The sequence below is a fragment of the Sceloporus occidentalis genome, unplaced genomic scaffold (genome assembly GCF_023333645.1).
Source record: "Sceloporus occidentalis isolate IW3139 unplaced genomic scaffold, rSceOcc1.0.p SCAF_6, whole genome shotgun sequence".
NCBI classification, from domain to species: Eukaryota; Metazoa; Chordata; class Lepidosauria; order Squamata; family Phrynosomatidae; genus Sceloporus; species Sceloporus occidentalis.
In genome coordinates, this window is record NW_028316986.1 from 126,304,525 (window position 1) to 126,329,341 (window position 24,817).

General features: G+C 40.4%; 1 protein-coding gene and 1 long non-coding RNA gene across 2 annotated transcripts in view; one reads left to right on the top strand and one right to left on the bottom strand.

Moving 5' to 3' along the window:
- The window catches only part of LOC149311380 (potassium voltage-gated channel subfamily KQT member 5-like), a 411,580-nt gene that overhangs the window by 290,743 nt on the left and 96,020 nt on the right, over positions 1 to 24,817 (bottom strand). The gene's annotated exons all lie outside the window — the stretch shown is intronic.
- Positions 20,204 to 24,817, top strand: part of LOC149311382 (uncharacterized) — a 64,432-nt gene continuing 59,818 nt past the window's right edge. Inside the window, exon 1 of the long non-coding RNA XR_016281632.1 lies at positions 20,204 to 20,290. This is a non-coding gene — a long non-coding RNA (uncharacterized LOC149311382). The remainder of the gene's footprint in view (positions 20,291 to 24,817) is intronic.

Below are 24,817 nucleotides of genomic sequence, written 5' to 3' on the forward strand. Positions count from 1 at the left end.
AATGGGGCAGCGCGGTTGTGACGTAGTGGGGCCGTGCAAGGGCGCATAGAGCGCCCTTTCTGCAGCCCCGGAAGGAGTTCCATTTCGGAGCTCCTTCCAGGTTTGCGTTGCTGGGCGCAGCCTTTACATGGCTGCGCCCAGCGACGCAGAGGAGAAAGGGGCCAAGCGGCCCCTTTCTCCTCCTCACCGCCGCCACTGGATGTCTTCGGGGCTTGAAGCCCCAAGGACACCCTTTTCCAGGCCACGGGGAAGCGGCCTTTTACAGCTTTCTCGCGGCCTGGAAAGCGGCGGATTGGGGCCTTGGAGGCTGCCGTTGTGGCAGCTGAGGCCCCGATACACCGGGGAAAGCAGCGCCTACAGGCCGCCTCAAAGGGGTGGTCTGTAACACGCCTTAAATTTCTTTAAAAGTCAATTAGGTTTTAGCCTTATTGAAACACATTTACTATTTATATGATATGGTATGTATGTATCTATATGCACAACAGAAACTATTTAATTTTAAGAAATAATGTTTATTAATGTTTATTTTATAATAGCTCCCGAAGAAGGCCAATTGGTGATAAGATCGAAAGGTGTTGGGCTTTTTAAGAAATACAAGTTTTTGACTATAGTACAGCATATTGGACTTTTGCCTCCATACATTATTCAAATACAGCATAACACACAGCCAGGCTCTTACACATTAATCTAAAACATAGATTGGACCAGTATCCAAGGCAGTATATCTGTGTATCAATCAGTTGATGGGCAGTGCACTTGATCAAGTCTTGTTGCATTCATATCTTACGTTTGCTTACTTGGGTTGAATTCCATGCATATGAAAGAGCTGTAGCACACAAATGCTAATGCTGAAATAAATTAGTGCTACAGCACTACTTTTTTATTTGGTTCTGGTTCAGTGAGGGTCTTCTTTCACTCTTATGGCTGACATAGTAAATGTGTTAGCTTAGTAAATGTGTTTAGTTCTGTATCTGGATATGCACACCTTGTTATTTTATACACAGATCTGATTAAAATACATGCAGTCATTTGTTCAATAGGTTTTAATGGGACTTTAAATATACCTAATGTAAACAACTAAGGCCAAAATTAGGGCTCAGGAGTGCGGAGTACCTGCACACTCCTGAGCCCTAGTGTGCGGCGGCAGTGCCATCATGGTGGCCTCCTGTCCACACGGGAGCCACCATGATGACAGAAGCTCGGGGAAGCGTCTGCACATCAGGGCGCCACGCTTGTGTCATCAACACGCCACAGTGAGCCAATGGTGCACTGATGGTGGCGGCTGTATGCGCCAAAAAGAACCCCTTTTAGCAGATTCTTTTTGGTGCTGAGGGAGCCTGTGCGGTTTGGTTGCTGCAGGCTCCCTCAGGAGCAAAAACAGGTGGCTCCAACCTGCCCTTTTGGAGCGGTCTGTCGAGCCCCAATGTTTGATTCTCTACTTGGCCATGAAACCCACTGGATGACCTTGGGCAAGTCCCATGCTCTCAACCTTAGGGGAATGCAATGGTAAACTTTCTCTGAACTAATCTTGCCAAGAAAACCCCATGATACATTCGAGTTAGGGTTGCTATAAGTCAGAAACAATTTGAAGGCACACAACAACAGACAAAATGTAAAGTGGACTGGAGTCAATGTCCTGATGCAGAATAATGAAGAGTAGCATTTACTATTTCATTTTTTTAAAAAAACAACATTAATTTTATGCACATTATTGTCTCACCAGAATATTATTCGAAGCAACAACATACAATGCCTTTACTAAAAAACCTGGAAAGAACAAATAGCATTAGTTCAAAACTTAGCTGATATTCACTTCCAAGATTCTAGCATACAATATCATATATTCTTAGTATGTACTTCTTAGGCTTCAGTCTACAAACTCTGAATTGTAATGCAACTTTTCCTGATTGCTTTGAAGCAAACAAAAAACCAATATTCCAGCAGGGGGAAAAAATCTTCATTTGAATAGCACTGACTACTTTGATCAAAGAATAATGCCAATAAAGGAAACCATTCAATATAGATTAAAATACCCATGAAAGAAAACAAGCAAGAAAAGAATCAAATAGCTTGTTCTAATGGCAGTTGACTCACTGATGAGGAAAAAGCTTTTATCAGATTCATGTCGTGCTTTACAAAACAGAAGTGTATCAAACTGTGTTTAATTCAGTGGCCATTTACTATTATAGTTTAATTGTGCTTTAATGTGACAACAGTTTATATGTTTTAAACTATACTTGTTTTTTTTCTTGTTTTTTTTACTGGTTCAGTTCAGTTGTGACCAGTTTTGGGATCCAAATTTAGGAGGAAAATAAGATATAATGTTAACGTATGTCAATTTATGTTGAAAATAATATATTTGCCTCTTTCATTTGATTACATTATGACATACAATGAATACATTGATATATAAACACAAAGCACTGTATCAGAAAAAGCAAATAAAACTTAATGGCTGAATGATTTTTAAAAAACTGTTTCTTTGGTGTTTTGGGAACATACATTTTTTTTCAAATCTGAAGATCAGTAACTAAAATATTATCTCAGCCCACAATCTCACCCAGTGCTATTGTTTCAAGTCACTACTACATTCCAGAACTCAAAGTTTTGAAGAGCTGTCAGAAACACAACATTGTCAAAGCTGCAAAACATTTGTGGAGAAAATTGGATCTATTCCAATTTAGACTCCACTGTCAATAGATTTGGGGGTGGGGCTGACAACAGGGGCACTCTCCTGTTCAATTTTGATAGGGTGTTGTTTGTTTGTTCACCCTAATGTTATTGACAAGTTGCTAGAAGAAGTGAGGCCACTTTTTCATTAGAACCACGTGATCAGAGGTACAGGCTGGCCTTTTGGGTGGTGGAGGCCATGAGTGCTTCTTTGAAATGGGTTTACATTACAACTTCTCCAGAGTTGTAAAACCTCTGTTGATGAGACTTTTGCTAGACTTCAGCAACTTGGGTAACCATCAGCCATTTTCTAATCATCCTTTTTAAAACAAGGTCTTTAAAGAGCCACCAGTGATAGCACAACTCCAAGTTTTCATGGGTAACGGCATTTACAATATTTCATAATGAACAGAGCCAAAAGAGGAAATGTGATGTCTGGGTGAATCCAATGTAGCCTGATAACTTACTCATATTTTATTATTTTAAAAGACATAATTTAAAAAAAGTCTTTCAAACAGAAACATCCAGAAGTTCAAATAAACAGAAACATTGGGTAAAAATATACATTTCATTATAAAACATTTTTTGTATATTTCAAAGACATTTATTTATTTTGAAGGTAATTAAGAGGCATCTAATTACTAATGAACATATCCTATTTGTCTTCTTTCGCCACTGAAATCTAATTTGTCTACTTTGTCATAGGAACAAGTTCACAAACTTTTTTCATTCCGTTCTTTCCTACTGAGATTTCCAGTTTATCTTTGTATATGTAATGTAATAGTATCTGTAATGTTCTTAGAAAATGGAGAGGAAAGGGGAGTACTAGCTTATTGTACTATGCTGAACTCTTTCCATTATTTACCAGCTAAAGTCCCTACTCAAATAGACCCAGTGAACCACTTGCTGAATACTGTATTATTTAATTTCTATCCTGCTTTTTCCCCATGTGGAACCCAAAGCAGTTAGTAGAATAGTAGGTCAACAATGATGTAGACCCCAGTGATTCAATGTCTACTCTAGTTGCCACAACTCTAGTTGTAACAATTAGTTCTAGCTTATGTACAGTATATCTGTTACCTAAGTGTTTTATGTTTCTATTGTGTTTTTCCTTCCATTGGGCTAAATCCAATGCACGATTGATTATTGCAGTCCTCTGCATCACCCAAACACAGCTATACAGGATTTCCCAGCCTGTCAAAGCCCATTTTGGCAATAGAGGAATGTGAAGGTGGGGAGGGGGAGGAACATGACCCCCCCCCCCCCATTCTGCTTTATTCAACCATTCCACCCATGGAAGTCCAATATTAGATCATGCAACTTGTAGGTTCTCAGAGGTAGATAAATTCCTCCCCCTCAACAGTCACATGCCACAAATTTGTTTTCCCCTGTTGAAACAAAGCAATGCACATCTATATATTGTGCTAAGCATTCACACTAATTCTGAATTTGCTTTTTGATAGCTGAAGAATGGTAATATGCATCTTCATAGAGACTCAGAAAATCTCTGATTAAAAAAAGTGTTTTGACAAGACTTTTATTCTATGGTTGTCTCCTGCCTCGTTCATAGAATTTTACAGGAAGGCAGATGCGCTTGTCTTCCCTTTGTAACACTCCCACTGATTCTTCTGTCTTTTTTCTTATCACACACAAAAATCTCCAAAAAGAAAGGACAGACAGACTAGTCGTACAATGCCTTTTGATTAGTGATGCCAGGAGCCATCTGTCTGGATGTGCCTGAAGAGTCAGAGAGTGAAATCTTGAAATTCAGTGATAACAGCAGCGACCAGGAACCAGAAGGCACATCTGACGTAGCTGCTGAGACAGTGACTAATCTGATATTGAGACCAGCTCCAGTTACAGTGTTGAAGATAGCATTTATTTATTCATGCAAGGACCCTCCAGGGAGGAGGCTGCTCATGTCTCAGATACTGAGCTGGACTCAAATAAGGTATAAATGTATGTCATATCTGCCATAGAAAAGAGGATTTTTCATTTTTAAAAATTATGGCAGTGATGACATCATTACAAGCTTTTGATTGCCAGAAGATGCAGTAGCTACCTATAGTCTGTGCCAAACCTTGGGAAATTTACTTTTTCAGATTACAGCTCCCAGAATTCCCTAGTCAGCATGGCCACTGTATTTCAAGACAGTAATTTTCCAAGATCTGGTGATCACTGGAAGGTTGCATATGAAAGAGTGAAAAGTTTAGCTTTTTAATAGTTCAGTGCAGTCTGAAAATATTTCATATATGTATTCTATACAGATATGCTGTATAATTGTCATATTTCACAAACCTTGTTTTTGCCATTTTATATAAGAGATGCAATTTCACTATGCCATTATATTTAATGGGACTGGAAATCCACAGGTTTTGGTATCCACGGTGGGAACTGGAACCAAACCTTAGTGGATACCAAGGAGGCACTGTACTAATAAAACCTGCTGTTGTTCATCTGGAGTCATTCCAAAAGTCGATTATATATCTTTCAGCTAGTATTGTAAAGGGGTCACTGAGACTCAAAGAACACACTCAAGAGGGTTATGGTGTGAAGATCCACATTTAAGATCTTTCCAAGGAGGTGGGGGGGGGGGGCAATTGCTCCAGGCCTGATATAGAAGGGGACCAAACAAATGGAGGGGGCTTATCAATGTCAGCTTTGTTGCCAACTCATTTCTTTCAGAAACCCATTATTTTAAACTTTTAAACACATGCATCCCCAAACCATACAATAGAATTTACTGGTGGCAGTGTCTTTTTGTCAAAACAGCACAAGCAGGTTGGTTCAAGTACAGATAGTAATAACAGGAGCAACCCAACTCATCCATAATCAGACTTTATTTTTATTACTATATATTTTATCCCTCCTTTTTCTCCATCAAGGAATCTATTGCCATCAGGCCTGAAGAGGAAGAGCCCTCCCCTCCCTCCTTCCAACTGTCATCTTCTGGCCTTAGAGGGAACGAAAGGACAGGCCCAACACCATTGGGCCTGAAGAGGATGAACCCTCCCCTCCCTCCTTCCAAGTGTCATCTTCTGGCCTGGGAGGGAGTGAAAGGACAAGCCCAATGCCATCGGACCTGAAGAGGAAGAGCCCTCCCCTCCCTCCTTCCAACTGTCATCTTCTGGCCTTAGAGGGAGTGAAAGGACAGGCCCAACGCCATTGGGCCTGAAGAGGAAGAGCCCTCCCCTCCCTCCTTCCAACTGTCATCTTCTGGCCTTAGAGGGAGTAAAAGGACAGGCCCAACGCCATTGGGCCTGAAGAGGAAGAGCCCTCCCCTCCCTCCTTCCAAGTGTCATCTTCTGGCCTTAGAGGGAGTGAAAGGACAAGCCCAACGCCATCGGACCTGAAGAGGAAGAGCCCTCCCCTCCCTCCTTTCAACTGTCATCTTCTGGCCTTAGAGGGAGTGAAAGGACAGGCCCAACGCCATTGGGCCTGAAGAGGAAGAGTCCTCCCCTCCCTCCTTCCAACTGTCATCTTTTGGCCTTAGAGGGAGTGAAAGGACAAGTCCAACGCCATCGGACCTGAAGAGGAAGAGCCCTCCCCTCCCTCCTTCCAACTGTCATCTTCTGGCCTTAGAGGGAGTGAAAGGACAGGCCCAACGCCATTGGGCCCAGCCTTGATTAAGAAAAAGAGCCCTCTCTCCAGTCCATCTGCCTTGGTCCAGGCCTCGGAGGGAGAGAAGAATGCTGCACCTGATCCCCTCCCCCCTCACCATTTCCTTCTCCTTTTGTGTCATGTCTTTTTAGATTGTAAGCCTGAGGGCAGGGAACCGTCTATTATCCCCTCTGTTGTAAGCCACCTGGATTCCCAGCGATTGGGCGGCATATAAATAATAATAATAATAATTATTATTATTATTATTATTATTATTGTGGCTTATGCTATATTCCCTCTCCTCTTATTCTGTGATGAGGGTTATAAGAGTCAGTGAATGCTTCAAGGTCACGTAATGAACTTCATTGCTGAGTGGGGATTAAAAACTGGATTTCCTGAGTATCAGTCCAACTTTCCAATCACTATACAACAGGGACCCCAGAAAAGGGCACGCAAATGAATGTTCTACTCTAGTCCACTAAGGCCCAAACAGACAAACCAAATAAAGTGCCTTCTGGATGCTTTGGACATGGCGTTCAAATGATGCATGCCCTTAAACTGCTCAGAAGCCACTCTGAGGCCACCTAAGGCATCCTGAACCCAGCTGTAAAAGGAGCAGGAAAAAGCCTTTCCTGCTGGCAGCTCATTTGGGACCACACCAGCTGCCAGCCTTCAGCCCATGGCATCCAGTCACCACAGTCCAGCAGCAATTAGGGTGGGAGCAGCCTTTGAATGCTCCTTTTGCCCTGTCTGTTTAATCATTCAGCGTCTCAAAAATGTCAATTTAACACTGCTTAAACTTATTGGAATGAGTCATAATGAGGAAAACAGAACTGTTAAATCCTACACATCCTATAAATTTACATAATTATTGGAACATAAATGCTGATTTCCTTTCCTACCAAGGTTCCTTTGTTTTCAAAACTGGTCAAGTGGTTGTCTGAATTTTAAAAGTTACAATAGTGTGCCATCATTGTGTTGAATTAACTGAAGTGTTAAAACTCCATGTTGAATGGAGACTTTGGGCCGAAACAGATGGCTGCATGCCACCCCTTTGAGTGCTGGATTGGGGCCGCAGCAACTGCATGCTGTGGCCCCAATCCGGCATTTTCAAGCTCAAAAAGGAGAGGCAAAATGCCATTCCTTTTTGAGCCAGAAAAGAGGGTCTTTTGCCATTGCTGCGACTTTTCTGCACTCCTGTGGTGTGCGGTGTCTGTTCACTGCACCACAGGAACACCCCAATGTGGCCCACCATCTGGTCAGTTGGTCGACGTGAAGCCGGATTGGGGATGGAGTCAGGGCATGCGGCATGCGGTTGCCATGACCCCACACCTCCAGAAAACTGACTCAAATTGCCGTTCTGTTCAGCCCCTTTAATGACTGTATTGCTGTAGTCCATGCAGAACATGCTAAAGAAATAAAGTACACTATAGATGCTTGTAGCCTCAACAAAAACCTACCAGCTTCATAATGGTAGTATGTCTTTTGTGGTGTGTTTTCTCCTCAGTAGATAGATGGGTAGAGGTTTTACCTCCATGCCCTTTTATGGAACTGAAGGACCAAAACTACCTTGTCACACTTTAAATGTTGGGCAAAGAATGAGCCCTTGTTGACTTTTGCGATGTAATAGCACAGATAATGTTGTTACAATGTTATGCTGATTATAAAGATAGATTCTAAGAAACCTGTACTAGGAAAAAACTATTTCATGTCTGTGCTATGCGCTCTGACACACTGTTGGGGGCAGATGCAATAAATATCTTGTTGCCTACTGTGAACAAACAGCTTCTGCTGACTCTGGATTGAAATAAGTAGCTGTAAAATACACACCTGGTTCAACACAATCATTGTAATGTATTTCCCCACCTGCTGAAGAACTGTCATGTTTAATTGTCATATTATTTTTCTTCATGGAAAATGTATACAACTTTATAAGAGAATTATTAATATTAATCAAACAACATCATGTGAAATAATTCTGTTATCCTGCCTTGGTTCAAAAACCATTATGTAAACAAGGTTTATTCCACAAATAAAAAGGATATTTCTCTAGAGGTAAGATTCAAAGCTCCAAATCACCGAGGAAATAACTAGGAGTTTCAATTATCTGTAAAAATAACTGAAGGAAAGCAACACCCAGTATCCCAGCTCCAGTCAGTTTATAGTTGAATTGTCCCATACAGTTTTTTTAAAAAAAAAACTTGAAAGTTTCTTAAGAGAAGAGAAAGTGTGAGATCAAACCAGACACTTAACAGCATGTGCTATTACAGTTGTCCCTTGCCTTACGCGGGGATCCGTTCTGGACCCCATCGCATAAGGCAAGTTCCAGCTATGCTCGAGTCCCATTGAGCGCACGCACCAATCATTAAATGGCACGGGGCTTCCAGCATAAGCTGGAAGCCGCATAAAAAGCACCTGCGTATAACGCGGGTCCACTGTACTTTATTAACTATGAATACTGATTGTCTTCAGACTTAAGTTTAGAAACAAATTGTGTCTTCTTTGTCCAGAAGATATGATAAAATGTTATGTTTAGTAAATCTCACATCTTAGGTTACTTTGTAGTTGTTCAGACAGAAAGCCCTTCTTGTCTTTGATATGCAATTTGCTTAGACTAGAATGGTCTTCTCCAATTTGAATTGCATCCTGGGTACAAGAATCAAGCCTATAATACAGTTCTCAGAATCAGTATTTGGATAATTATCTTTATAAGCCATTTCCCTCACATAGAGAGCATTCACTCTTCCTTTCATGGTGCAAGCAGCTAAACCAGGAAGCCTCTAATTAATCAGTTTCCACTTTTGTCCAAATGGGGAAACTGCAGTTATCTTCTTGGACTAAGACATGTCTAAGCTAAGCTAATGTAAAATTGCTATCTCATATTCTGGTTTGTTCCAGTGCTAGTGACCATAGTTTTCCATGAAACGATGGAAACAGAGAAAGTATGCTTAATCAGAGATATTGGATTTGGATTGTTCACAGATGAGCTGAGAGCATAAGCAAAAGGCTTGCTTATAAACTGGCATATTAAGTCACTAGGAGCCTAAATACCTTAAAGGTGGCAGCTCCCATCTGGTTTTGTAAACTAAACAAGGTTGGACCAAATTAGTATTTGGATGGGAGACTGTCAACAAATACCAGGTGATGTAGGCTATATTTCAGAAGAAGGAACTGATAAAACCACGGCTGATTATTCCTTGCCTAAAAAAAACCCTCTGAAATTCATGGGTTGCCATAAATTGGCAGACAATGTGAAGATGCACATGAATGCACGAGTGCGCACACGCACACATCTCATTGTATGATAATCCAAATTGGCTCACTAAATTGTTGTATCTGTGGTTGCAGATATATTTTTGGAACTGTTATTCTGTTTTATCATTATAAATCTCAATTGTTGCTTTTAGAAATTACACTTGCACAAGTTCAGCAGGGTAAGTGTGGACTGACAGCTATTGGCCTCCCCCTTTTTTACAGTCTCTAAATCTCACGAAAGTGCCCAGAGGACCCCTTCCCATATTTTATATTCTATATATTATCTAACAAATATCTAGAAAATGACCCCAAAAATGCTGCCTGGAATGGTGTTATATATCCAGTTTCCCCAATCCTCCCCCCACCAACTTTGCACTTTAAAGTGCCCCTTTGAAACACTAAAAACAAACAAACCCCAATGCCAAAACCAAATGGAAATGCCAATGAGAAAGGTTTTACAGTCACTTCTGGATCTTTTTTTTTTTTTTTTTGGCTAATATTTCTTTTCATTTTTGGCTAATTTGGGCTGCAGGAGAAAAAAAGTAGTTTGCACCCTGGCCACAGTTTCTCACCTCTGGACTAGGTGTTTCTGATGAGTGCATGTACCATATTAATTGCATCTGAGAAGTGTTACTTACGCCATACCGGTGATTTCACAACAACTACGGAAGTCCACTGGAGCATGCAGTCAGCCTATGCTGAATGAGGAGAATTCAAGAAATGTGGGGTTGGGAGCAGGGGAAGGGTTGCTACTTTTTAAAAGGGTTTTTTTTTTTTTTAGTATATTGTGTCATTTTGCAAAGTCATATTTCTCTTAGGTTTAAAGTCAGGTTGAACACTTTGTGAAACACCACAATATACTAAAAACAGTACTCACCTGGACCTTTGTCCTCGAGCTCCAGGTTTCAGTGGATTTCCAGAGTTGATGTGATATTACCAGCACTGACCATGATGTTTAGGCCATTTACTTCAGATCTTATTAGTAGATGTTCAAAGTGGGAATGAAGAAGACTGGACCTATGAAGAAAATTGAAAAGGTACATTTCAAACCACTAGTGAATTAACTGATTTCCTCTCGCCCTTTTGGAAAGACATTTGATATGTGCTCCAGGTCATAAATAGTATTTGTCAGCATTTACATATGGCTCAGGTCCAGACTACATGAAAAATCATATCTCTCTATATGAGATCCTTGGGGAAGGATTTTCTTCTGGTCTTACCATCCTAACAGGCCCAACTGGTGAAGACACAGGAGAATGCTCTCTCAGTGGTCGTGGAACTCCTTTCCACTGGCTAGGCTCTCCCCCCCCCCCCCCCCATTTCACTTGCAGGTAAAGCCTTTTTAATTAAGCAGGCATTTATTATCACAGTGGACCCTTGTTATACGCTGGGATTTGGTTCTAAGATCCCCTATGGATAACAAAATCTGTGGATACTCAAGTCCCATTAACTATAATGACATAGCAAAATGGTGTCCCTTACAAAAAATGGAAAATCAAGGTTTGATATTTGAAATTTATACTTTTTTTGAACATTTTCAAACCGTGGATGCTTGAATCCGTGTATAAGAAATCCGTGTATAAGAAGGGCCGACTGTAATTGGTTGTGAGGCATCTTTATTATGCAGGGAGTGCTATCTTTCTTTATTTAAGGCCCAATACAGACAGGCAGAAAGGAGCAGTGAGACGCCGCCCCTTTCTGCCCCACATGGAGGCTGCAGCAACCAAATGCTGGCTTATGCTGGGAAACCAGTAGGTTCTTTTTAGGGCGTGTGCGGTGCCATTATCACCCTCGCATGCTGATGATGCCTATGTGGCGCTATTTGGACGCTGCACCGCACGTAGATGGGGGTGCGCCATTTTGGGGCGGTAGGGCTCGGGAGCATGCAGTCACTCCGTGCTCCCGAGCCTAATTTTGGCACTTGTTGCCTGTTTGTATCGGGCCTAAGTTTCAAATGATTTTACACTTTATAAAATTAATGGCATTTTAATATAATTGTGTAGTTTAAAATTTTTGTTATCTTATAATAAGTGTTAGCTTGTTTTAGTGTTGCTGGAAGCCTCCTTGAAAGAAAGATGGGATAAAATAAATAAATAAAGACAGGACATGGGAGAACACAACCTTTTTGACACACCTAACTCTCTGAAGGGAATAGGAAAACAGAAGGCAGAAATGGATCCAGGTTGTTGTTGTGTGCCTTCAAGTTACCTTCAAGTTGTTTCTGACTTACAGTGACTTTAAGACAAACTTATCACAGGGTGGGGTTTTTTTTTTTTTTTTTTGGCCAGATTTGTTCTCCGAGAGGTTGCCCTTGCATTCTGCTGAAGCTGAGAGTTTGTCACTTGCCTAAGGTCACCTAGTGATGAACAAGCAGGGATTCAAATCTAGCACTCAGATCACTACACCACTCTGGCTTTCATACTCCAAACTCTCATACTTTTATCTTTATTTGAATGATTTTGAGATCTCTACCCTTTTAAACTATCCAGATGTTGTTTCCCACCTGCCATTAGCCTAAGCCATTGTGACCAACGATCAGGAAAGGTGGAGTAGGAGTCTGCCCATTTCAGAAGGGCTTCAGCTTGCCCATCGCTGACTAAAAGCCTTCCCCAATCGCATAAAAGGGTACAAAACAGAGATCTGTCAGGAAGCTAGGAGCTGCAAACTGCTATGCTTGATAACCTTTATAAATCTCTCTCCCCCCCCCCCCCAAACCTCCTACTGAGCCAAATAGTTGGCATTGGCCATACATCTTTAACAGGGATCACTGGGAGCCCCTTCTACATACACTGATAGAATCTGAATCCAAGCTGTTTTGAATATTTTGCTTTTGCTTTAGTGAAGCAGCATAGCAGATGGCTCTCTCTAAAAGTTGCTACCTTGTTAATGGTAAGGACAGACAAGCTACCCAATGTAATTTTGAGATGTTTATGTTTGTGTTTCCCACTGCTCATATGATTTCATACTTTCTCTTCCTTTATTATATGGTAATAAAGAATCTGCCATGAAGCGATGATGCTTCACTTATGTGCTATTTTACAAAATAGCAAAACTCCAAAACAGACATGATGGAGAAAATATGTATGAAACATTCCATTTATCTAGTTACAAAGATCAAACTGTATTTATAAAAATACAGCTGTTTATACTACAGTTAAAGGAGGATGGTGAGAAACAAACCCACCCACCATTGCTGACATATCTCAAATGACAACCTCACAGTTGGACAATGTCTTCCACAGAAATCCAAAAGCAATGCTTACAAGCGCATGCATGCATTAAAAAGGAACTAAAAATGTATTGAAAAACCAGTTTGTTTGTTTGTTTGTTGAATCTGTGGATGCAAACTTTCTGGATATGGAGTGCTGACTGTACTAAAAAGCATACCATTTTGAAATGTCACTACTAACTAGTTTTAATGTTGCTGTTGAGGACTGGAATGTTACTGTTATACTGTTATTATTTTTTTAAATACCAAGGTAGAACAGTGCAAAATGTTTGCAGCCCTACACATTCTTAACAAACACTTTCAGTGAGTAAGCAGTCATTAACATATGAGATTAGTAGAGTTTAAATTAAAAAAAAAACTATGCATGTAATCAGACTAGAAGTCATATTGGACAGTGTAGAAGTCCTGTCCTCCAAATGCACATATATGTTCCTGGGCTATGGTTATGCAGCATACTCACCAGTCTTTCACAGATAAAAACTGGGACATGTGTGGCCAAATAACTTCAGTGTATGGCCAAGATAGCAAAAGTTGCTAATGAGAAGAATGAGGTCACACCAATTTGCTTTGCATGATGTGCAAAATTCTGCCCCACTGAGTTAATTGAGTGCAAACTACTTTTGTACTTTGAACTCACTTTGGAGCAAGTGAAATATACTGAGCACAAAGGGGTAAAGTGGCAGGAGGAGTGAGAAACTGGGACATTTCAAGAGCAGCTGAAAGTGTGAAATGACAGAGGATTAATTGGGAGTATACCTGGCAAATAGGGAAAGTTAAAAGGTATGATGTAGTAGCAAGAGAACGACACTGTACATGCTTATTTTAGAATCCATGTGGTTTTCAGACAAAACTCTGAAGCACCCTTCATACAATAACTTCCATGTTGCCTCAGATGTTGCTGTCAAATAACCACAGTACAACATGTTGGAAGTAAGGCCACAACTTTATTTGCAAACAATTGGTAGGGTTGGCACAAAGCATAAGGTCAGGATCAGTGCAATTAAACCACCCGATGTAGTCTGATTATCCAAACTGGGCACCCACCCGGTGCTTGGGATGACCTAGGGGCTAAGGAACACAACTTGACCGCAAACCTTGTCTTGCGTTCACCAATTCACAAAGCCCCTAGTCACCAGGAGGCGCTCCTGCGTTCTGGCCCCCGCAATGGCCAAACGCTTGCCCTATTCGCCCCCAGGTACCTATTGACTCCCAAACCAGAGCTCCATAGCCCTGGTACCACAACGTGCAGATCCTGGCCTATGCTGCCGCCAAGTTGTGACTAAAAACCACCTAACAACAGCGGTGGGCGGGCGGGAGAAGCACCAAGACTTGCTACCTTCCACAGCTTGGCTCCGCTCTGCTTGAAGCCAAGCAACTGACTGAGGGAAGGGGCCAGCAACATGGCCTTATATAGGCCTAGGCCCCTCCCTCCCTGCCTCCAAGGCCCAGCCCACCAATGGGCAGCCTTGGAGGACCGGAAGCCCCGCACCAACGAAACCGTCTCCCAGAGCATCGCGGAGCGGAAGGGCTGCCCCTTCCGCCCCTGCACACCAATAGGGAGCCGGGCAAGCCCCAGAGCACTCTGGGGCTTGTAGTCCAGCTGCGTGTAGTGGCAAAACAGTCTGCCCGGCGAGGCGGGTGACCGTTGCTTTTAAAAGAAGCTAAAAATTATTTCATGTGCTGCTTTTTACACCAAGAGTAGTATGGGTGTTCCACTTCTCTCCTGGAAACATTAGCATTTCATCTTCAATTTATACAGTTAGCCTGGATAGAGTATGATCTACCATACCAGGTGTTATTAGTGTGGTTCTTAATAATGTGGAAAATATGATGCACATGGGGAGAAGATGCTAAACTTGTACTATAATTTGAACACTGAGATACACAAGAGGTTCAAGGTTTACAGAAGTTTGTTTGCTTGCTTTTGTTATTCTATCTGTTCAATGCTCAGCTGTCCAAATTCACTCTTTTCCCCATGGTGCAGCAATGACATGAGTCAGAGCAGAGCAATGGTATTGCTTGATAATACTTTGTTAATCCAGACAAAGTAAAACCCAGTTAGCAGAAACATGCATTTCATTTGAAAACCATTTTCAAATCATCTTTTGATGTTCTAGCTTGGTAGCCCTTCATGAACCAATATGTAACATTAAATGATGGTCATGCATGTGGACATAAACAATTTCTGTATAAATGCGGCTATTATGAATGACAACACAGGAATTTTTCCATCCAGGTCAATACCTAGGAAGCTACACACTCACAACAACCATTCCAGATGCATATTACTTGAGACTGAAAAGTCAGTGAGGAGTGGTTATTCATCAATGTAAAAATAATAGATGCTTTACAATAGTAAAGATTAACTTAATTGATTGATTGTTTTAAAAAATGAAGTTAATTTAAAATTCACTTTTAAATTTGTTACATTATTACAGTCAAAACCTTGCCAAAATGAAGGAGGGAAAAACACATCCATACTTCCCAACTTTCAGTTGTCCATGATTTGAATTTTAGAGAAAGAACTTTGAGAACCAAGTAGTATATGAAACTGCTTTGAATGTTCAATTCAACCTTTGGGTTGAATTGAAATCTTGCATGACAGAAACAGGCCCATGGACAACTGGACATACAAATATGCACGCACGTCCCAGATACTGGCATACATCTGCATGTGCAATGGCATCACATTCATAACTTTGCTTTCACAATATTGAACTGACTGTTCCACATAGGACAAAAATGCCCAGTCACTACTTATGGCTGCATAAGATTCCAATGGAATTCTGGCCCATATCTTTGCTTAAAACATGAGACATCAAATGCCATACAATTTAAAATATCAATTCCTGAATGAACTGATCCTTATTGTATGGTCATTTATTCTGTTTGTAATACAGATGGTAGAACGATTAAAGGTAGTGGCTAGCATCAAGTCATTCTGTAACCCTTTGTAACAATTTTAGGAGCTATTAGAAATAAGCATTCTGGACAATTTCATCCAGAGAGAATATGCTATTATGTTTAGGTTCAATAAATTTTGTATAAAAGGGGGTCCCAAAGGTAATCTAATCCAGTCCACTGTAATGATGGATAGGTCTTGAATGTAGCCAAAAAACAAAAAAAAACCAAAAAAACAACAACAAAAAAAACAAAAAAAACCAAAAAAACAACCCAATCCATCCACTGCAAGCAGTGGACTGAAAGCCATATCTAAATTTGGTGGTGTTAATAATTTTGGGTTTTGCTCCCTCAGTATTTCACATTTAAGCAACTTCCTTCTGTATAATTTAGCAATTCTGGATAGGCCCAATGGATAAATTTTGTAATAATTCCAGGAGGTGGGTCTTCAGTTTAAGAATAATCAAAACAGGCCCTGCTTGCATTCTAATTACAAATCAGTAAGGCTGAAACTACTTCATCTTTGTTAATATTAGGATTAGAAAAGCCAAACTAATCCTTTGTAATTTTAAGTAATTGTTGATTAGTCCATTTATTTTAATGAGCAACATCACTGCTAAGGCTGCAACTATCATTTTAAGAAACTTAGGAGTAAAATAGACAACCCCGATGGAGTGGCTTGGAGCCGCTGCAATTAAGGCTGGATTAAGGCTGTGGCAAACAGATGTGCAGCTCCAATCCAGCCAGCTTCCACTCCAAATAGGAGTGGGGAAAATCCGCTCCTATTTAGGGCGAAGAAAAAAATGCTCCTTTGGTTCTTGAGCTGACCTTTCGCTGGCTCTGGGGCATGTGGCATCTAAACACCATGCCCTCAAGTTGCCCCAAAGCACCCCAGCATGTAATCGCCATCACAACTTCTGGGCAACTTGGGGGCTTGGCATATGTAAATTCCACACCCCCAAGCTGGCTTGAAGCCAGCTGAAGCTGCCAATCTGTTTGAGCCCTTAGTAGAGTCTGTGAAACAGAGTAGGAGATTAAAGTATTCATTCATTCATGGAAGTGTGCAGCACCTTTGGCAGTTACCATGAAAGCAACCTAAAATGGGAATATTGGCTCATTTGATTTTGTTGGGAGCATAAATGCAAACCATATAACATTCTCTACATTATAAGCACTATCTTCATTGTTGCTATGAACTAATATCTCAAAGATTCATAAACAATGCAGGCTATATTATTCAATTGTGCACCTAAGAATACCTCCACTACATTAGACTGGTGGACTGTGGAGTTTAGAAAATGGCGATATTATGAAATAATTGTAAACCGCTTAGGGAGTGCTTAATAAAATAATAATAATAATTTTATTTCTATCCTGCTTTTTGCCAGGCAATCAAAGTGGCGTACAACAGCGTACAATGCTTAAATGCATTGATAAGCGGTAGAGAAATGTACTTGCTATTACTGTTGCTAATATCTTATAAGAACTCCTTTCAAAGCATATAACACTTCAGTCTGTCGTACAATGTATATGTACAGGATGAATTAAATGGCCTTATAAAGACAGTTATTGTACTTACATCAAGTATGATAGGGTAACAGATATAAGTTTAGATAGCTGCTTATAGATTTTGCAAATGATTGCCATTATATTTGAGCTTGAGTTGTTGCATGATATCACACTCCAGCTTTCCCCTTAGCACCACAGGTAAAGAGAGATGGGAAGAAGGATCCACTCCCTGACCTCAGCTGGAGAAACCAACACCATTGGGTTATCCCTCTTCCTGAAATTGTTCCTGTTCCAATTGGCCATTAGAACATAAAAAACCTTAAGTACTGCCAGAGCTTAGGTGCAAAATGTTACATGTAATTATTTTAAACCGCTTTGACTGGGGGGTACACATGTTTTCAAGGATTAATAGTTAAGCATCAACACCACCCTCCTCTTTCCCCAATAATAACATAATGAGTATTTTGATGTTACTCTTCCTACTTCCAATGGTACACTATCAAATGAGATGACAAAATTCATGGAGAAAGAAAAGTGAAATCTGTGAGCTTACTTAGACTAGTCTTGTCTCTGCCAAGTGTCATATAGGAAAAAAATGCTTCTATTTCAATTCCAAGAGCTATTCAGTAGTATGACTGCATATTTTTATTTTTAAAATATGCATTACAGAAATTGTAATGTATAGATATATGTCAAAACAGGAGAAATCAAATGCCTTAACCTGAAGAAACAATCTTCTTAGATGAGAAGCAATGGAACTATGTGCTTATGCAGATACAGCGTGCCTGATCCATATGCGGGCGTGCCATATGCAGCTTCCACTTTATGTGGTGCACATGCACCATGCCGCCATGAGCATGAGCTACATTCTCTTGAATGGGGCTCAAGTTTACACGGTATTTGTCTTACGTGGGGGGGTGGGGTGCGGAACGGATCCCCCATGTAAGGCAACTGCGTAACTATGCTTATGTAGATCAGAATCCACCAACAAAATTATGAAATAGCAGTTTCATAAAAGTAATTGAATACCCGGAGCATGCACTGATTCATTCCATGCAAGCCAGAATGTTGCAGCCCTTACTTCTGTACATCTTTGAAGCTTGTAAATTATATGACTAAATGCTGAAAAATGTGGAAAATGTGGCTATTTTGAAGCATGGAAGCAAAGGGCTGTTCATTTTTGAGTCTAATTTAGTTCATGGAATTGCATTTGAAATATTTCAGAAATCTAAAAGTGTAACTATTTTAGACATCAATTCTCTGCAAATTTGCCTAGGAGTAAGTGTTCCACTGTACTCAGTAGAACTTACATAGAATCATAGAGTTGGAAGAGACCACAAGGGCCATACAGTCCAACTCCCTGCCATGCAGGAAATCACAATACTTCTGAGTAGACATTCATAGGCTTCAACAATTAGGTCTATTCAAAAGATAATTACAAATATATGCCTGAATCCTACTGGGAATTGAAACTAGAGTAGACCTAATGGGATTGTAACAGTTAATTCACTAGTCAGCAATGCATTCTGTGGATCTACTGTAGTTAGGTCTTCCATTCCGATTCAAGCCAGTCAGGCAAGCTATTGTAAAATGGGGTCTTATTTTATCTATTTAGGAAGTTAGCAAAAATGAATGAATAAAAGCACAAACCACTGGCATTTAAATTTTTACCACTGACATTTACATGTAAAAATAAACACTAAACCACTGATATTTTTAAAAACTCAAATAAGTTTTATTATCTGGGCATAGAAAGAGCATTTTATTATGCAGAATATTATGCATATAATAAAAGTAACAATTTTTTTAAAAAATGCTTATTAAATAAAAAGTCATCTCATGTAAAGACTGGGAAAAACAACTGGGTATTTGGTTAAACTTTATAATGTCACATTCTTCAGTTCTACTTTCTAACCTTGTGACTATTTATTCTACATTCTAATGGGCCCCAATAAATAATTCATGTTTGAAAGCAAGTAGCATAATTCTAGTTACGATGAAATCATCTTTTTTAAAAAAACAACCACCCAAAACCTTCATATTCTCAATTTTTACTGAGTTTTGTAGACTTTAGAGAATGATGGTTTTCATAAAATTGAATTTCTCAGCAGTGTCGCTGTTGGTTTGTTCCTTGATTCTAAGACTACTTTCAGAAATTTATTTATTTACTTGTCACAGGAGACCAAGGAATCCAAAGTAAATAAGCAAGAGGATGTGTGGTTTTTGTCATATTGCAATATATATATATATATATATATATATATATATATATATTTCACTGTAGACACCAAAGCTGCACGCCTTATTCAAATAACTAAAGAAGTTTTCATTTTGCCACATTCTAAGTAGATACAAAATAATTTTAAACCCTTAAAAATTTTTTTAAAAAATCTGATTACATGTATTAGGGTTTTTTTTTTGTTTGTTTGTTTGTTTGTTTGTTTTTAAAAGTCTCTTAGGTTGGGACTCATGCAGCTCTCTACAGACTGCTGGGTTGCAACTCCCAGGAACACTTGGCTGTCTAGGTTTGCCAAAGTGAAAATCAGAGGGGACTCCTGTAGGTTTACTGATTATGTAGAAGAGAGAATTTCAGCATAATAATAATAATAATAACAACAACAACAACAGTATTTATTTGTATCCCGCCTCTCCCTGTATTGGATCGAGGCGGGTAACAACAAACAAAAGAACAATGAAAATACAACACAACAAGCCACAAGTAAAAACATAGCAAAACATATCAAATCCTAATTCTCTATCTCCTTCCCACCCTAAAATAGCATTAAAACAACAATTCCCAATAAAATGCTCCCAATAAAGTAGTCAATAAAATCAATCACGATCACAGTCCGGTGGGAACAGCTATGCAACTGGAGAGTGAACATTCCAAGGAGGTCAGTTAGGGAAGGCCTGCCGGAAGAGATCTGTTTTTATTGCCTTCTTAAAGGCCTCCAAAGATGTTATATGGCGGATCTCCTCCAGCAGGTCATTCCAGATATTTGGAGCGGCAATAGAAAACGTCCTCTGGGAAGTCTTTACCAATCTGGTTTTCTTAGACTGCAAGAGATTCTTCCCAGAGGACCTGAGAGTGCAGGAAGGATTGTATGGGAGGAGGCGTTCCCTCAGGTAAGCTGGACCCAAGCCATGTAGGGCTTTATAGGTAATGACCAATACCATATACTGTGCCCAGAAGCTAATAGGCAGCCAGTGTAAGGATTTTAAGATAGGTGTAATAGGATCAAATTTACAACTCCCTGTAACCAATCTAGCTGCCATATTTTGGACCAGTTGCAGCTTCCGAACGAGGCATGAGGGATGCCCCATGTAGAGCACATTGCAGAAATCGAGACGAGAGGTTACCAGTGAATGTACAACCGTTTCTAGGTTTTCCCATTCCAGGAAGGGTCGTAGCTGGCGTATCAGCCAAAGCTGATAACAGGCACTCCTGGCCGTTGCATCCACCTGAGATGACCACTGAAGTGACGAGTCCAGGAGTACCCCCAAGCTACGAACACAGTCCTTTAGGGGAAGTGTGAACCCGTCCAGAATTGGAGAGCTTATCACCATTCCCGGATTAGGATTGCCTATAGCGAGTACCTCAGTTTTATTTGGATTCAGTTTAAGTCTATTTTCCCTCACCCAATCCATTACTGACCTCAGACAGTCATTCAGAGGAGAGATGCACATGTTGCTTGTCACCCAGTTGTGTGATATAAAGTACTGGATGAAATTCCCTCTTCTACACAAGTATTAAAGCCGCTTTCAGTTTTCAATCTGGCAACCCTACTTTGCACCATGATTAGTGGTGAAGAATCCTAGGAGTTGGACTCCAGTAACACCATGGGGGGGGGGGGGGGATAAGATGATTCCCACCTGCATAAAAATAACATTGTCTGAAATGATATCTGAATTAATTCAGAAATATTGGGCCTGTTTCCAACAATGCTAGCACAAGGTCTACTAGCTTGCATGGCCACTTTTTCAGAGTCAAGGTAAGGTACAATACCATTTCTGTTGCACAAGTGGTTGAATAATTACACACTGTAATCCTCTGCACCTGTGCTAATGGGGAATTTCACTCTGCCAGTGTTATAGTGGATTTAGGTCTTAAAATCTATATCCTCTTAAAATTGATATTAAATAGTCATTTCAGATGTAGCAACAAACTATGATTTGGCACTGCGTGACAGCTTATGCTTTGTCTTCACCTTTCATCCTTGTGAGTTGACGTGAGTTATACTCGGCAAGCTTTTCTGAACTAAATCTGTGTGTTTTGCTATTCAGGTATTTTTTTCTTTTGGTCTAAGGTACAATTATTATTATTGTTGTTGTTGTTCATATTAGCATGAGATTTTTGGATTCTGTAGTGAGCAAAAAAGCAGACAAATGGTTGCTGTTGTGGTGAAATCACAAGACAATGGATTAGTATAGAGAGGCTACCAAGTTGGACACTATAGCTTGCATGAACAGTGCAGAAATAATCCATTTTGACCTCACTTTAACTGCCATTGCTCAATGCTATGGAACTCTGGGAACTGTTTAGCCTTCTCTGTCAGAGAGCTCTCATACTACAACAACAACCTACAGTTCCCAGAATGTCATAGCATTGAGCCATGGCAGTTAAAGTGGTGTCAAATTGGATTATTTCTGCAGTGTAGATGCAGCCATAGTTGATTTCAATGGCTCCATGACCCAAATGTCCCAGTGACCCAAATGCCCATGACCCAATGAAACCCCAGAATTAGGTTATTTCCTCCCCCCAGGAATGCTGTTACCTTTTTACTGACTTGCCATCTACCAATACAGAAGTGAATTTTAGTAATGAGGGGGGAAAAAAGACCAGTCAGAACACAGGCAGATTGTGTCTGTGTGTGTGTGGGGGGGGGGGGGGGGGGGAGCAAAAATAGGTCAAACCTAGTAAGGATTTTCTCTTCTTGTTTTATTGTTTTGATTTTACAGCGCACCCTTCCCTTATGCGAGGATCTGTTCTGGACCTCCTGCATAAAGGAAAAATGGGTATGCTTGAGCCCCATTAGAAGTAACATGGCTTATGCCTGCAGCGCACCCCATTACTTCTTCTAGGATGTAAGAGGAGTTTTTCCAGTGCAGCTTCTAGCATATGCTGGAATCTGCGTATAACGTAGGCACACTGTACTTTTTGCAAATGTTGTTTGTCCTTGGGGCTTTTTTCTCTGATTTTTAGAGAAGGTACAGTTTACAATGGATTAAGCATCCTGCAAATGTAGTACAGCCCCAATTATTTTATTTTGTTTTTAATTTTGCTGTGTGGGGCTCAGGCGTCATACCCTTCACATTCTCCCTAGACTAATTTTTGCCAGCTGAATTTCCCAGGATCAGTCTTCAACGTTCATCTGCGTTTTCAGAAACCAATCTCTTGGAACAGTTCACTGTTATTCCCCACCCCCTTGAATTGTTAGGCCAAATACTACGTAACTGGGAGCACAGTGAAATTTAACTAGCCGTCCAGTGGAACATTAGAGTTTTATACAGATTTTTGTAAAGAGCTAATTGCAGATGATTTTGTCTTTTATAAATCTTGTATATAAAATGCAACTTCATCTGACTCTTGAATTTAAGATTTTTAACCAATATGTTGCATTTTCTATGAAAATCATTCATTTTCCCCCCCTTTCTGACTTAGGGTATATTGTGCCTTCATTTCAAAAACTTGATTCCCTGTATATTTGGTGCTATTTAAATAAATAATTAAATTAGCTTCACCCAAAGACAGCTTCAGATTATCTCCAATTATACCCTTCTGCCGACTCAGGCAAATAGAAAACCTTATTTTCAAATTCAACAATGTTTTATGTATTCTGTAAATTTGAATTATGAAATTATTCACAGTTTGGTGTTATCTATGAACTAAACCATTGAGGTCAAGCTTACTTTTCTATTTGTCATAAAGTATTCTAGGCATGACCTTACTCAGCCAGCTAACTCAGTTGCTGCTCCCAGGGTGACTAGGTACAAAGGGAGCAGCAACTGAACAGCCAGTCAGGCAGCAACCAAGAAGCTTCTCACCTAGACCAATTTTTGCTGCAAGGCTGGCATAGGCGAGAGGTTTCTCATTTGCTGCTCAGCCAGTTGCTCAGTTGTTGCTCCCAAGATCACTGCATGCCACCTCTCCAACAAAGGCTAGTGTGGATGAGAGGCCTTTCAGTCCCTGCTCAGCTAGCTGTCTAGTTGCTGTTCCCAAGGTGACCAGGTGAAAAGGGAGATGCTTCCCCCTGGTGAGGAAGGACTCTCAATCCTTCTTTGTTGAGGCAGAGGGGCACAGCTGGTGTGTGTTGGGGGTTTAAAGAGGCCACATACCCTGGACTGGAGACTGATGTGGATGGTGAAAGGGAGAGATTTTATGTATAGTAGCTGTTCCAAGGTAAAGGATGCTTTCCAAGAATTGACTCCAGATACTTCTTCCTCTCCTTCCCCAGAGACATGTCTTCCCCAAACAGCTTCAAGTGTTCCCTTCAACATACTTTGTTTCTTCTGTTACCTCTTCTCCCAGCCTGTCTGGTGAACAAAAACAGGTGTAGCAGAACAGCTCTAACCTGCCAGCCAAGTCCCAGCAAAGCTCACAAAGCTTAAGCAATGTCCCAAATTTTAAAGCTCCTTTTTGCTGCCACTTTCCCCCCACAGCCACATGCTCTAACTCCTTGCTCCAGTCAGTCAGTCTGACCCAAAATGATGCCACTCCAAGCCATAGAAACAATGTCCTGCACCCAAGCCTCACAAGAGTTTCCCAACTGCTCCTGCCAGTGAAAGATGCAGCTAAGGGAATGAGCTTGCACAGGTGGTTGAATAGCAAGATATACTACCACATGAAATGATTGGTGAGACTGTGTTGTGGTTTTAAGAGAACCTGAAAAGAATTTCCATGCAATCTTCATCCCCATCATGGTCCTAAAGGCTGCTGGTTCCCCTTGTCTTATGTACCAGTACTTTGAATGACCCCCCCTCACTACCCCCTTTCCTCCTCACTGCCCCTTGGATCTTTCCACTGCCCCCTGGGGGGCATACCCCCCACTTTGGGAAGCACTGTTCTAGATGGTTTTATTTCATTTCAAATTGATGTTTTATTTATTGTGGAAACCGGTAGTATGAATAACTCAGAAAATACATGGATTAGGAAGTTGGAAACTGCAGTTAAACCAATGAGTCAAATCAGCCCTTTTCCTTGGCTATTCAAGTCAATTACTTTAATTACCCTGACTTAAATGAAACTATCTTGGCAATACTTTGAAGAACTTTTCCAGCATTAATACTTAATACTTTTTATCAATTCAATCAAATGAAGTACCAATATCATCACCTATAACATTACAAGAAGTGTGTCTGGGAATTAGTATTCCAAGCTAAGTAAGTAACAGCATTTGAGCATGACCAGAACTGCCAAGACTACACCATAGTCTTCTACTGGCATTAGCTCTGATTTGGACCCCTTAATCAAATAGCTGGACAAATCTTCAAAAGCATTAATAATCTCCAATAGAATAAAGGAGCACTAAGGTTCAGCAGTAAAGTGTAAAATATTATCTGTGTAAAAGTAAAATCATGCACAAAGCTATTAATATTACTGTTTTGTTTAAAGGTACGGGCCAAAGTTTCCAAACATAGCTCAAATATAATAGT